General features: G+C 33.5%; 1 protein-coding gene across 2 annotated transcripts in view; it reads left to right on the top strand.

Moving 5' to 3' along the window:
• The first annotated feature begins 271 nt into the window (after positions 1 to 271).
• The window catches only part of Tab2 (TAK1-associated binding protein 2), a 65,620-nt gene continuing 51,490 nt past the window's right edge, over positions 272 to 14,401 (top strand). For both annotated transcript variants that reach the window (XM_064048327.1, XM_064048326.1), the window contains exon 1: positions 272 to 485. The gene's annotated coding sequence lies outside the window, so the exon portion shown is untranslated. The remainder of the gene's footprint in view (positions 486 to 14,401) is intronic.

Raw genomic sequence — 14,401 nt, forward strand, 5'->3', positions numbered from 1 at the left:
TTAGTTTAACTAAATTCCTACTTTTTCTTATAAACATCTTCATGAAGCAAGATTACTTGTAACTATTACCTTTGTTTTATTTTTGACTTTGGTACCATACTATAATATGCGATAATTGTAGATTTATTTTTTAATCCCAGCACTCTACTAAATGAGACGCTACTGTGAATTGACGCGTGCTGTATATTTGGTTGCATATATCATTCAACTCTACCGATCCGGTCACGTCAAAATATGAGGGCGCCACGTGTAAACTTCAGTTCACGTGACGGCACAGAAAGGTTCTATTTGTGTTTCACTAAACTCAGTCTGCCACAACACACGAAAGGAAGGTTGCAGTGTAAATTAAAAAAAGTCAGTTACCCGCAAAAACCCTAAAAACCGTCCCTTCAGTCGTACACGAGTGTGAAATCAGTGGCAGTGTGTGTTCACATCATGTTTCTGGACGCGGCGGCCCCCAAACAACGGATTGTTATGTGATTTCGGTAGGCAATGAACACATTATTGTGCATGTTTACGCAATAATTAGTCCCAACATCCGACGGATTTACGAATTTTTGCACCTGATCGACGTTTCGCCCACTGTCATTTTGTGGTATGCCAAACGTCAAGAATGACGTCAAGTTGGCCGCCCCCGCTTCTCTCACTTACGAAAAAAATATAATAATGTAAATTTTTCTCGCTGTAAATATCTCGCGCTCAAACACGACAAACAAGCCTAATAATATTTTTATAAAATAAATTATCTACGCCGAGGCAGGCGGCTTTGAACTGGCGAAATTTTCGTTGTTTTTTTTCGGGTCGCAGAACACTGCACCACATCCGACAGAGATGCGCTATTTTTATCTGATCCTACCTGTTTTTCTGCTTTTACTCAATCAAATCCTTGACCCCGAGGTCGACTTCCTGCGGTGCATTGTTTTTCCCAAAACGCGCTGCACGCTCCGGAGCGCATATACAGCGTGGTTCCGCAACATGCGACAGAAACACAAACCTAGGAAAGGGTATAGACCGCGTTTTTGAGTTTCTAGTGTTTTTATTGAGAGGGTTGGTAACAATGTTTGGATTTATTTCCCACGAAACTCCAGAAGTTTACATTTGTCGGCAAGTATTCCTTCTTTAATTAACAAGTTCATTGAAATCGGAAAATTATTTATATAGGGGATTATTTTTAAAATGTAACCTTTAAACATAAAGTACGTGTTTTTTTTTTGTCAAAAGTCTACCACCTGTTGCGTTCTGCTGAACTAAATGAATTCCCTTATGGCATAGGGGAAGTCGTATTGGATTTAACAGTTGCAATACTTATACTGTCACCTCATATGTCACTTATCTGTCAATGTGGGCAACTCTTTGCTCTATCGTTAGAGAAGATACAAATTGTATTAGGGAAGAAGAGAAATCTTATGAATGTGAAATTGAAAAACGTTCTACGTTCTAATACTATGTTCTTAAGATTTAAAGAATTTAGCGCTTTCTTTAAGTAGTCGACAATTATAGTGGCCATAAACAATCTGAAAATTTGCCACTGCAACTAAGAGGGCCTATTTTAATTTGTACTAATTACTTCAGCTGTTCTCGTTCACTGCTTTACAAAATTTTGAAACCTGTATAGGCTATAAGTATAAAACAGGAAATATTACGGATTAAATTTTTAACAACATACATTAAGTATAAAGACGACTACACAAATATCAGGTTGGTTATTTAGATGAAACGTGGGGTTATAAAAACGGATCTCCCACTAAAACGTGGGTTAATGATAGTGTTCCAACAATAAATTATAAGGTACAGCCAGAAGGTGGAAGGTTCAGTGTTATTTGCAGGACCCTCTTCATTTTTTTTGCTTTTAAAATCAAACAACCATGACAGAGATGATCACAAAACCATAAATGGTGATCTTTTCAAGCAGTGGGTACAAAATTATTTAATCCCTGCGTGGACATTTGATGGGTTTTAAAACAATTATTACAATGGATAATGCACCTTATCGCTCAGGTTTATTGACGTACGTTTTCTTGTGAAACTCCAGTGTAGAATTTTTTGACACATATTTAAAAATCTGATAGATGTCTTAAGACTGCCAATATAACCAGATTTAGATTTTTTTCAGAGTTTATAGAGTTTCAATTTAAAAATTAATAACTGAGGGAAACTCCTTGGTACTTCCAGCTTTCAGTTTCTGCATTTTTATTTTCAATTTTGATAGGCAGTTCAATAAGCTCCACTTGTACACAACTAAAACCTAGCCTCCTTTCTGTTTGTGGTTATTGTTATCACTAAAGCTTGTTATCTTGCCACGTATATTTTTGAGAGGAATTGCGACGTTGGCGGACTTTTGAAAGAAAAAATGTGCTTGCAAACTACAATACTTGTGTGCGAACTTGGTGTCAAAATTTTACAAGGGAAATGCTATTTAAATTTCATAAAATAACATAATTTTATGTTTGTGGTTCATCAATTCGCTTCTATTTTTTGTCCTAGACAACCAGATTTTTAAAATTTCATATTGGCAGTGTGTACGAACTCCGTACTTGATCAACGACATACGCAGTACTTTATACAGTGTGTTAATAAATGATTTATAGTGGGCTATGAAATTCATTTATTAATACGACATTTTTAAATTAATCACATAATCGGTCAACCAGTTTGAGTCAAATTTGAACGTTCATCTCTTTAGAAGATCTATTTATTACCAAAATATATTTTCTGTCTGGCCAAAAAACTGCATTTTAAGTGACAAATTTTTTGACATCCTGTCTGTAGCCCTTTAGATGTAGATCATTTATTGACAGATTTATTGTTATAAAATTTCAAATATAACCTGCCCATTGCTTTTACTGTATAACGCCTGGGCAGTTTTTTAAAACAGTGTATTGTAGTCTTCTTTTTTGGTGAAATTTTTCACCACACATTTTTAAAAATCAATATAACAATCATTAAAGTATATTTCAGATTGCGATTTTTGTCACTGTTTTCACCTTACAAAACTTTGTGAATCGTCGACTTTTTTTGTTCGTAGCTTCTTCGACACAACCTTCTTTTACTGTATCATTTCCGACAAAAAAAGTCTGTCATGTTTTTGATACGATTTATAGAGTTGTATAAGTTCAAAACAGTGGTGAAAACCGCGTTCCGAAATTTCGATAAATAATTGAGATATTGTTTTTTAAAAATACTTGCTAAGATTTCGTCAAAATTAAAAAAAAGAGATTATAATATCGCGTTATATAGAGAAAGTCCTGCTATCAAAACTAATACACCTCAAGTTACTACTCGATGCGCAAATGTTTTTTGAACATACGACGTAGCTAACATCGTACATTGCACATCTGTCAGTGTCAAACTCGGTCTGTCACTTCTATCATTGCTCCCATTTGTAGACTATCTGTCACTATTCGAATTATCGATCTAACCCACGGTTGTAGAATAGATAGGTTTGTACACTAATGGCTTGGGATGGCGACGCTTCTTTTCGATCCCTATATCCATGGAAAGGACACAGACAGCTAGCGCCTCTATCTTGTCGAGCGGAAATCGTTCTAGTTATTTTGGGGATTTTCGTTTACATTGCTTTATGAACAAAACAAAATTTGTAAATGACATTTGATCGGAGTCGATAAGTACGATTTCTTTTATTAATTACATCGGTTATAGACAGATGCCTATAGAGTTCTGTGTCCCTAAAACGTCAAAAACCAGGCGACGCGATCGGCAATTGGCGTCGCTGACCAGGGATATGCAAATGTATGCTAGTGTATCAACCTATCTATTCTACAACCGTGATCTAACCTCAAATTATTGTTACGACGATAGCTACGCCATACGTTCAGAAAACATTTGAGCATCAAGAAGTAACTAGAGGTGTTTTTTATTTGATCGCTCGTTATATACTTACATTGTGAGATATTAGATTTTTTCTTAAAAGTATTGACAACGGTATTCTTTTATTATATAAGAGGTTTGGGAGGAGCGGTTAGATAATATCCTATTTTTTTCCACTCGAGAAGTCGTAAGAGTTTATTACGTAAGATTTGATTGCAGTAAAATTGTAAGCACAAATACTAAATAATAAAGGGTATGTGAATAGAATAAAATAAATCGTTTTAAATATAACATAGAATAGAGATGAGATAAAATTATTAGACTAGACTAGAAATGAATTATACTTTTCTATTTAATTAATTTTATAAAGTTATAACATAATAATTGATATTTGAAGTATAATGTTTAAATAAAAATGTTTGTTGTAAATATTAAATCAACATATTTTTATTAATTTCAGTTAAGATTAGTACATATGTATCAGAAATGTTTTTATATTACACAAGATTGGGGTAGAGGAGAGGGGTTATATATCTTGTTATTTTTTCACGCGGCTTATTTTGTATATTCTGAACGCCGTACTTTATAAATTTTAAAACCGTACTTTATAAGCGAGTAGCGCCGTGATTTAAAGTTTTAAAATAGAAAGATTATAATTTCTAAAGGCCGTACTTCTAATTTAGAACCAATTTTTAATTTAATTCATTTTCATTACACTATTTTGTTGGAAAAACTCACTCGAAACATATCCATAATATACTTCTTTACCTGTACTTTTAACTGTTCACACACTTCGTTATTTTAGCTTATGCGGTTATCATTAAAAAATATAATTTACAAAATATCAAATTGCTACATATGACAATTTTAAAAGTCAAAACTACGCATTAATACACGGTCTATATTTTTTCCCAAGTTTGTGGTGTAAGATGATGCGTTATATATTGCACGTAGACTGTGAAAATGTTTATCAAAACATGTTTGCTTAACGTGACTGTTTTTGTTTTTTTATTACAAAATGTGAAACGTTATTTAAGATGCGCAAATATTTTAATTTCGACCATCTTTATCTACTGTAAGAGTCAAATTTTTGTGGTGCTACAAGTAGTGGATGAAGACAGAAACCTGGGTTAAATTTATCATTACAATTACAAAAACTCTTGAAACGGTACTTTTTAAGGGATATCGAAGTATAAAACAAAAATCGTTAGTTTAGATTAAAAAATTTTAATTCAAGACAATTACTTCGAAATTTTTTGATGTCTTTAAGATGACCCCAAAAATATGCGGAGGATACGTTTATTTCCAACAAAAAAATAATCAAATAAATAAAGGCGCAAAGTAAAATTCTTCAGTGTTTCTAAGAAGCCATTTAACGAATTTGCGTAAAAGTTCGCCGAAACACTAACATTGATTAAGTGATTAGTTACCAAACTCATTTATTTATTCATGTATTCATTGATCCGCGGCAATTCCAAGACTCGCGAAGCCATAAAATAACGAGATCCCACGTCCAAAATTTCACAATTTAATCGAAAATTATCACACTTCTGAGAAAAACGCGTTCCACCTGGAAGAACATTTCTCTTTGTCAAGCTTAGACATGTGCGAATCCACACCTACGTGGGTGATTGAGTAATAGTTGAAATGAGTTTATAGATGCCTTATAGCACTATTAACGTTAAGTTAACGTTATTATCGTAGACTAAACATGTTAGTTGTAAACACAAATTTTGGGAAACGGATGTTGTGAGTGTGACTTTGAAACAATTTTTCAAACGCCAACACCGATATTGATGTCTTGAGACAATTTTCGGGAATTGTAGTAAAACAGCGAAATTTTTCGTAAAACTTCATTCTTGTATTCTATGATGTGTATAACGAAAATTCAGTGTCGCGAGCGCAAACGTGGTAACCCGATCTTCTTCCACAAATTTATGAACCTTGGATTCGTTGTGAGCTTTATCCTGTAAACCACAAACGTTATACCTCTACGTGACTGCGGAGCCACGCTGTCTGAATTCTAACCCAAAAATTCGAACGTCGCGTCATCTTAACATGTTATGAATATGGACATCGACATGACTAATAAAGTCAGGGTCGTGATTTCTTTCTGCATACGTTGGATTCTGATCACGTGTGCATAAATAAAAAATACAACTGTAATTGTTCATAACTTCTCAAGGACAAGGAATGTGTCAATAACCGACATACGGTACTTTACGCAAAGACGGTTTTGATGGATATTTTTTTCGATTAGACTATGCGTATGTGGGGATTATAAATAAATGCCCCGTTTTTTACTGCAGTTTAATTAAGTTATCTTAAGTCACATTTCATTCTTTTGGACATGGTTCGGATGATTAAGTTTGGGCCCAAACACTGTAATCATAATAATGATACAGTGGTCAAATATAAAAAAGAACAAAAAAGGTAATAGTCGGCGAACAACACAGAGATACATTTGTTGTTGTGATCACGTGACACTTATGACCAGTCAGTCGTCAGTAGTTGTTTTTTGTCTAATTTAATACAGTTGACAGCTACTTTTGACACTTATAAAACTGTTTGATTAAGTAACACTTTGGTTATAATCGTCAATCAAATTAAAGAGTGAGAGGAAGTGACAATTTATATGTTGTTTGATAAAGTTGTTTCCTAGAACCCGGTGTTTATAGTGTTTGAAAAAATGGGAACATTTTTGTGATAAGATGTTTTTGTTATCTGTCTACTTAAACGTAATCGATTAATGCGTGTATCTAAGCCGACAATAATTTATATGACACGTCGTCTAAAGGTAGCTACTATTATTTCAAAGAAATTTCTTTTAAATAAGTGAAAAATCAGTCAATTATTAAGTTAAGTTAAGTAATTTAGCACGTAATCGTGTTTTTAAAGTCGGAAAGAGAAATAATCTAAAGGTGTCAGATCAGGTGATCGAAGTGGGGAGATATGGTCATGGCCGACTAGTATAAAGATTATGGCCTGTCCAAAGGAATGCCAAAGGTACCATACGTGCTGCCATCTTTAATAAATCAAAAACGACAAAACAATTATTAACACTTTTTGAAAGGCACAAAGGCATTCATACCGAAACAAACCACCATTACACGTTTTGAAGTCCCATAATGTCAAGTCAAATTAAAATTTTGCTAAATTATTAAGTGTAATTATTAATAGATGGCAACACGTATCGTACCTCTTGGACAGGCCATAATCTTTATACTAGTCGGCCATGATATGGTCTATAATTAAACGGTCGTCATAAAATCCCCTTGAAAAGTTTAACTTGCATGAGCTGTTGCGCCGTCGTGTTGAAAATATAAATTCTGCAATTATTCGGGATCAACTAGTCAATAAATTTCTGCAGCATGTTCTCATATCCCGCAACTATAACTGACTCCTCGAAGAAAATAGTCGTCTTCGAGAAATTGCACACCAAGCTCCAATTTTTTTAATAAAATAATAAGAATTTTCTATATTCCACATTGTCATATTTTGCGAGTTTAGGTGTAACCAGGCTTCATCACTAAAAAATGTTACATCGAGATTATCATCCAGAGAGTGTCGGACATACTCAACATCCTGTACAGTTCGTTTTGGTAATGTGCGACTTCTTGATTTCCTCTTAACCTCTCAAACATCTTTATATGTAACACCCAAATCATAAACTAATAAGAAGTTTTGTATCCAGTGTGACGGACGATAGGTCGAAAATATAAATAAATAAATAAATAAATAATAAATAAATAAATAATAAATAAATAAATTTATTGCCCAACAGACTTTATCCATTTATAGGACAATATATAGGTAAAGTAAAATAAGATACAGCTGGAGGATATACAGAATTAAAACAAAAACTAATAATTAACACAAAGAACAACAATATAAATATAAACAGCGCAAATGGTAAACATTACATTAAGGTTAAATAACTAACTAATATGGAATCTGGCAATGACAAGGAAAATTAAATTATGTTATCTTATATCGTAAATCATTATCAATATATTTTAATATTGTATTCAAACTGTCAAAGTGTAAGTCACAATTATGACAAAGAGTGTTAAACTTATGTTGCATATTAGTTAATGGAGCTTTGGAGCCCAAATTAGTTCTGACACGTTCTATGCTAAACGTTAGTGGATACCTAGATTGAGGTCTTGGTACATGAAAACGGATTTGCGAAAATAGGTGTATACAATCAATCTTATTGTGGACTAAATCGTATATGAATTTGATTAGCATTTTAGTTCTCCTAAAACACAAAGCTTCAATATTATAGATAGAAAGTAACAACTCTTGAGACGTACCACGAACAGGATAATTGCCAAACTCTTTATAATGTAGATATTTTATAAATCTACGTTGAACATTTTCCAGTTTTAAAATACTAACATGATAATAGGGGTCCCATATCACTGAGCCGTATTCTAAGCGTGATCGAATTAAACTGTAATAAAGAATTTTTAGGGTCATGATACTGGTAAATGTTTTTGTATTACGTATGACAAACCCTAATGTAGCGAGACTTTTTTTTACAATGTCATCAAAATGATTGCGGAAAGTTAATGCAGAGTCAAAGTTAATTCCTAAATCTTTAATTAAATCAGATCTTTTTAACACAAAGTTATTAATATTGTATTCATATGAGAGTTTATTTACAGATCTGCCATATGTCACCGCTAAACATTTGTCTTTGTTAAGACAAAGACTGTTAATGTCACACCATTGAATTACAGAGTTTACGTCTTCTTGCAAGCGAAGGCAATCTTCGATATTAGAGATTTCAATAAATATCTTTAGGTCATCAGCATACATTAGGCATTCACAGTTTTTTACAGATGATAATAAGTCATTAACAAATAATACAAACAGTAACGGACCTAAATGGGAACCCTGAGGTACTCCAGATGTTTGTATGATATCGTTGGAGGTAAAACCATTGACAACTACTTTATTAATGCGATTGTGTAAATAAGAAGCGAAAAGTCTTTCTAAATTTTCAGAAAACCCTAAACGTAATAACTTCGCAAGCAGTAATTTGTGATTAATTCGGTCAAAAGCTTTTGACATGTCCATATATATATAACATCGACTTGTTTCTTTTTATCTAAAGAGTTCATCAAATATTGGGAGATAGACGTGAGATTAGTAACTGTAGATCTTCCAGGTACGAAGCCATGCTGAAATTGACTTATCTTTCCATTAACAAGTTTGAAAATTTTATTATAAATAACCTTCTCAAATATCTTGGCAAAATTATTAAGAATAGAGATTGGACGATAATTAGTGACTTCATCTTTATTGCCGTGTTTATATATAGGACAAATTCGGCACATCTTCCAAACGTCAGGAAATATACATAGATTACTTTATTTTATTCAACGGCGTTTATAGAATTTCAATATCTCTCTCCGTTTTCAATTGTAGGGCCGCAGACTTTTATGTGGGACGTTTAAAGATCTAATTTAACAAAAACACTGTAGCGGACTAATAGTATACCTATTATGTACCAAGTTTTATTAGCGCCTCTTTAGTCACGAGTTTAATTAATCACGATTGGAGCGAGTGTTTAAAAAACGTGTATCTAATCTCTGTTTCGTTTTAAGTTGGCAGAGTACGAAACCCGTAAGCAATGAATTTTATATGGAAGAATTTGCGGCGGTGTTGCCAGTTATCAGAAACCTACCAGTTTCTGAAGAAATTGTTCGTGTTAAAAAATTTTATATTATTAAAATTATTATAGTAATATAGTACCACTTCGAAGTGTTTTTTTTTAATTAGACTGACCATTTCACAAAATAGAATTCAATTTTTATTTCACAGTAAATAAAATAAACCAATGAAAGTCAAAATTGGAAGTAAGGGGGGTTAGATTGACAGTTTTTGGTCACATTCGATTGTTTATCAACTAAAAATCTACTTTTCGCCCAATAAAAGGAGGAGCTTGAAAGTATTTTGGAGCCTAGTGTCTTCCCTTATAATATATTTAATGAAATTTCTTAGAGGATACGTCATTTGCAAAAAACAGTCTTATCTTAGCACGCGTCTAAGAAGCAGTATTATCTTACCAGATACTAGCCCCGCCCACCCACCCTCTCTTTTCTTAGAGGATGTCTCATCTGCCAAAATCAGTCTTATCTTACCAGATACCAGCCCCGCCCACCCACCCTCTCTTTTCTCGGAGGGTGTCTCATCTGCCAAAATTAGTCTTATCTTAGCAGAGTGGCTAGCCCCGCCCACCCACACCCTCTTTTCTTAGAGGGATCTCCATTGGCAAAATCAGTCTTATCTTTCCAAATACTAGGCCCGCCCACCCGCCCCCTATTTTCCCAGAGGATATCATTTGCCAAAATCAGTTTGATCTTACCAGGTACTAACCCCACCCACCCACCCTCTCTTTTCCCAGAGGGATCTCTTTTGCCAAAATCAGTCTTATCTTACCAGGTATTGGTAACGCCCACCCACCCTCTCTCTTCTTAGAGGGTATGTCATTTGCCAAAATGAGACTCCTTGAGGTTTTTTTTTGTTTTAATTGCCAAGTAAGAATACAATTTTTGTTTCACAATAAGTAAAATAAGCCAAAGAAATTCAAAAGCGAAAGTAAGTGGGGTTAGTTTAACTTTTTTTTCTATGTTCTACTGTTTATCAACATAAAATCCACTTATCGTCCAATAAAATGAATGATTAAAAAAAAACAGGGTACATGGGCGGGGCTAGTCACTTTGCTAAGATAAGACTGATTGTGGCAGATGAGATTCCTTCTGAGAAAAGAGAGGGTGGGTGGGCGGGGCTAGTACCTGGTAAGATAAGACTGATTTTGGCAGATGAGACATCCTCTAAGAAAAGAGAGGGTCGGTGGGCGGGGCTAGTATCTGATAAGATAATACTGATTCTTAGAGGGTGTCTCATTTGCAAAAATTAGTCTTATCTGCTAAGGTAAGACTGATTTTGGCTAATGAAAAAAAAAAAAATGTACACTTATTGTGCTAGTAACTTTAAATTTCTTCAAAATAAATCTTTCTTTGTTAGTTGCACACAAGTTGTATTAAAATTTTCAACATGCGGGGTGTTTTTTTTATTATTGAAAATTTGATAAGGTTGTAGGTTATTGGCCCCTTTGTAACGAAGAAAAATGTAAAAACGATCTTTGTCTTTGACATAAAAATTTTTAAAGTCAAGCGATGTCTCGGTGATTAACCGAGATAATTGTGTTGAATTTACGCATTGTTTGAGGCATGACTTACTTTCAAACATACTTAATTGCAAGAAAAAGTTGTTGACTATCTTCGTTGCTAAAAAATTATTTCAGTGTATTATGTATTACTTTGTCGCAGATGAATTAAAAAATTTTCGGAGTGACCTCGTTTAATGAAAAAAATTTATATCCCAAAGACAAAGATTGATTTGAAATGCTTCTTCGTTACAAACATTATTTCAGAACACGGTGTACAACGTTGCCACTGTTCGACCTCAAAATCTTCAATAATAAAAAAAAAACTCGCATGTTGAAAATTTTACACCTTTTGTGCAGGTAGCGAAGATAGATTTTTTTTGCTAGAAATTTAAATAGCATTAGTACAGTGAAATTTGCACTGATAGAATCAGTAGTGTTTGGTTGTGTTACATTTAAAAAATTAAGCCAAAATTTTGAACAATTTTTGAAATATGACGTGATAAAACCCAAAAACGTAGTTTGAAAGTGATGAAAATTATTTAATTTAAATAATTCGATTTAGTATGAAATTTTAACATATAGAAATCAAATTTTAATCTGAATGGAAGCGGAATGACAAATACTGTATGATACTTTGTGCAAGATCCATGTATCAGCTTCTTCAAAAATCGGTAGACCGCCACGAATTTTCCCATGTAAAATGCATTACTTATGGCTTTTGTACGCTGCCAAGTCAAAGCGGATCGAACAAGAAAAGAAAAACTCTATAAAAAAAATTGGTCGAATGCTATAATCCGACAAATCCTGCTCTTTTAAAAAATTATAAAATTTTATTTTACGATTTTCGTTTCGTGATAACCTGATAACCTCTGTAAAGAAAAAACCAGCAGCATAAATAGCAGTCCCGCAGCCCCTGCGCCGGCGCCGTACGGACGATGTAAAATATATTTAAAACACTTAACTAACGAGATAAAATGTCCTTCAGCACTAGGTAATAGCAATCTACAGCTCAAGTGTTTACACATCGAAACGATATCACGTCGAAATTAGTTTGATATGAATGAATTTGTATTCTCAAAACAGAGGACTAAAATCATTGATAGTAATTAAACCACAATCAAAATATTCTGAATATTATAATTCTTATTTTATCATTATTGTGTAAAGAATTTCTTGAACATTCTTCACATTTTCGAGAAAATGGGGTGACTCGTGCTTGATTTTATCAATAAAAAATTTGCGATGACGTCATCAACATGGGTAATTCTAGTCATAGCACAAAAGAAAAGTAGTCACAAGGTCGCCGTTATCTCCGATACACCCACTGCGCCACGGAGACGTACAAATCGTGTTGGGACTAAAACGTTATTATAACTTGCGAATATTTGAACGTATAGCGAAAAAACTGAAAGCAGATTTGTACACTACAAGTACATGAGTATATTTTTGTGTAACAATAATTTTAAAATGCCATTCATAGACCTGACGTCATCTACATCTACATGATATTTCTAATATATGTACAAAATTTGACAACAATTGGTCCAGCAGTTTCGGAGATTACGTGTCTAGTAAAAATCAATACAGACACCAGACAGACAGACGGACGGAAACAGGTTTTTTATACTGTAGGGGTCATGAAATGTCGAGAAAACAATTAAGTGGCCATTCGTCCGATGGACGCGATTACAATACTACAAGTAAAAAAGGAAATCACGAACATCCTAAGATGTAGAACAATACAGACTGTAACATTACTGACTTTAAAAAATCAAAGACACCAGAATAAACACAATTTATGGACCAATTTCAAGTTGGATTTGCGATATCGCAAGTCCCGTTGCCATAGAAGATGCGATGACAATTGTTGTGATTCTCTATGGCTGTTACTGTCATCGCATCTTCCATGACAAGGGGTATGGTAGTCCCGGAATGACTTCGTTATTAGAACTGCATCCTATTGTGGAGGAGTTAAGTTCCTCTACAATGGCTAATTTTGTCCACTTAAGATGATTTATGGCATGGCTGTTTACACTTTCAATAGAGCTCCTAGTGCTTGCGGTAATTGAGTTTGTAGGCCATAAAAATTAAGTCACTCTAGAACTACTATAACCCATGGCTTAGGTGGCTGTTTAGTCACGAGTCATGTCCGCGTTTAAAACCTAAGTTAGCACCGTCAAGATGACAACTCAAAATGACACTCGAGATACGGGAGTAGAAATAATAATTTTTGAGTGGTTTAACATTTGAGAGGAAACAAAAGATTAATACGAGTATAAGTAAACAAAAAGTAAGGTTGTCGACAAGTGTAACCTTTAATTTTCTAATCTACATATAATATTCTTATACTGGGTGTCTGGAAAATGACGGATTAATTCTTCAGTATAGTTTTTGCAAACTACCACCGGACAATAAGCAACAAAGACGACCTTAATCGGATTACAACGTACCGAAAATTATTTAACCTCTTTTAACCGGTCGCCAGGCGGTTTACCTAGAAAATCCTAGAAACGATACTCAGGACAGGACTCGTTATTACGTTTTCTACATTTCTAGTTAGCTAAATACGTGATTGTAAAATAAATGATTTATTCTTTCTTTACTTGTACATTATAATGTTATTATAATCATTATTAACACTAGAATTATAAAACTCTATGATGTAGATTACGAAAAAAACGTAATTTGATAAAAGTAAAATTTCGTAGTAACGACGGTTATTGAAATCCACCTGTTTTTTTTTTAGGACAATAACCACAACAACTAGTAATTATTAAGCGTTATGTATTATTATTAATAAAATAAGCTGTTATTTTTCATTAATAAATAAACCAAAAAAAAACATTTAATATGGCATAAATTATAATCAAAAACAAAATCAACAAAAGAAAAATCCACTAAAGCTTATCCAACTAAACACTAGAGAAGAGAAGATGTTCAAAAGAGAGGGTGGGCGGGCGGGGCTAGTACCTGCTACGATAAAACTGATTTTGGCAAATCAGATACCCTCTAAGAAAAGAAAGGGTGGGTGGGTGGGGCTATAGAGTTCATTTGTCATAAAAAATATAGTCGTATTATTTTTATTTTGCATCGTCACGGTATGCACTAAAAACAAGATACCGTTTAAATAAATCTATGAAGCAATTTACACGGAATTTTCCTCGTCTCTAAAAAACAACAAATACTGTTTCAATTGACGTCATCATATTTTTAGTTGTGATACATATATTAATTTTGATCGTAATTGTGTTCTCAGAATTTCAAGAAATTAGATGAGCCATATCTAAAAAAACGGATGAAACAAACTCGTTTATGCAGTTTTTTTGACAATATTGTCAAAATATAAGCAATTTGGCATCTCAGGACTAATTCTGTCAAAAACATAAAAAT

The sequence above is a fragment of the Zophobas morio genome, unplaced genomic scaffold (genome assembly GCF_036711695.1).
Source record: "Zophobas morio isolate AGI-343-1 ecotype UQ-CSIRO unplaced genomic scaffold, CSIRO_AGI_Zmor_V1 ptg000006l, whole genome shotgun sequence".
NCBI lineage: Eukaryota > Metazoa > Arthropoda > Insecta > Coleoptera > Tenebrionidae > Zophobas > Zophobas morio.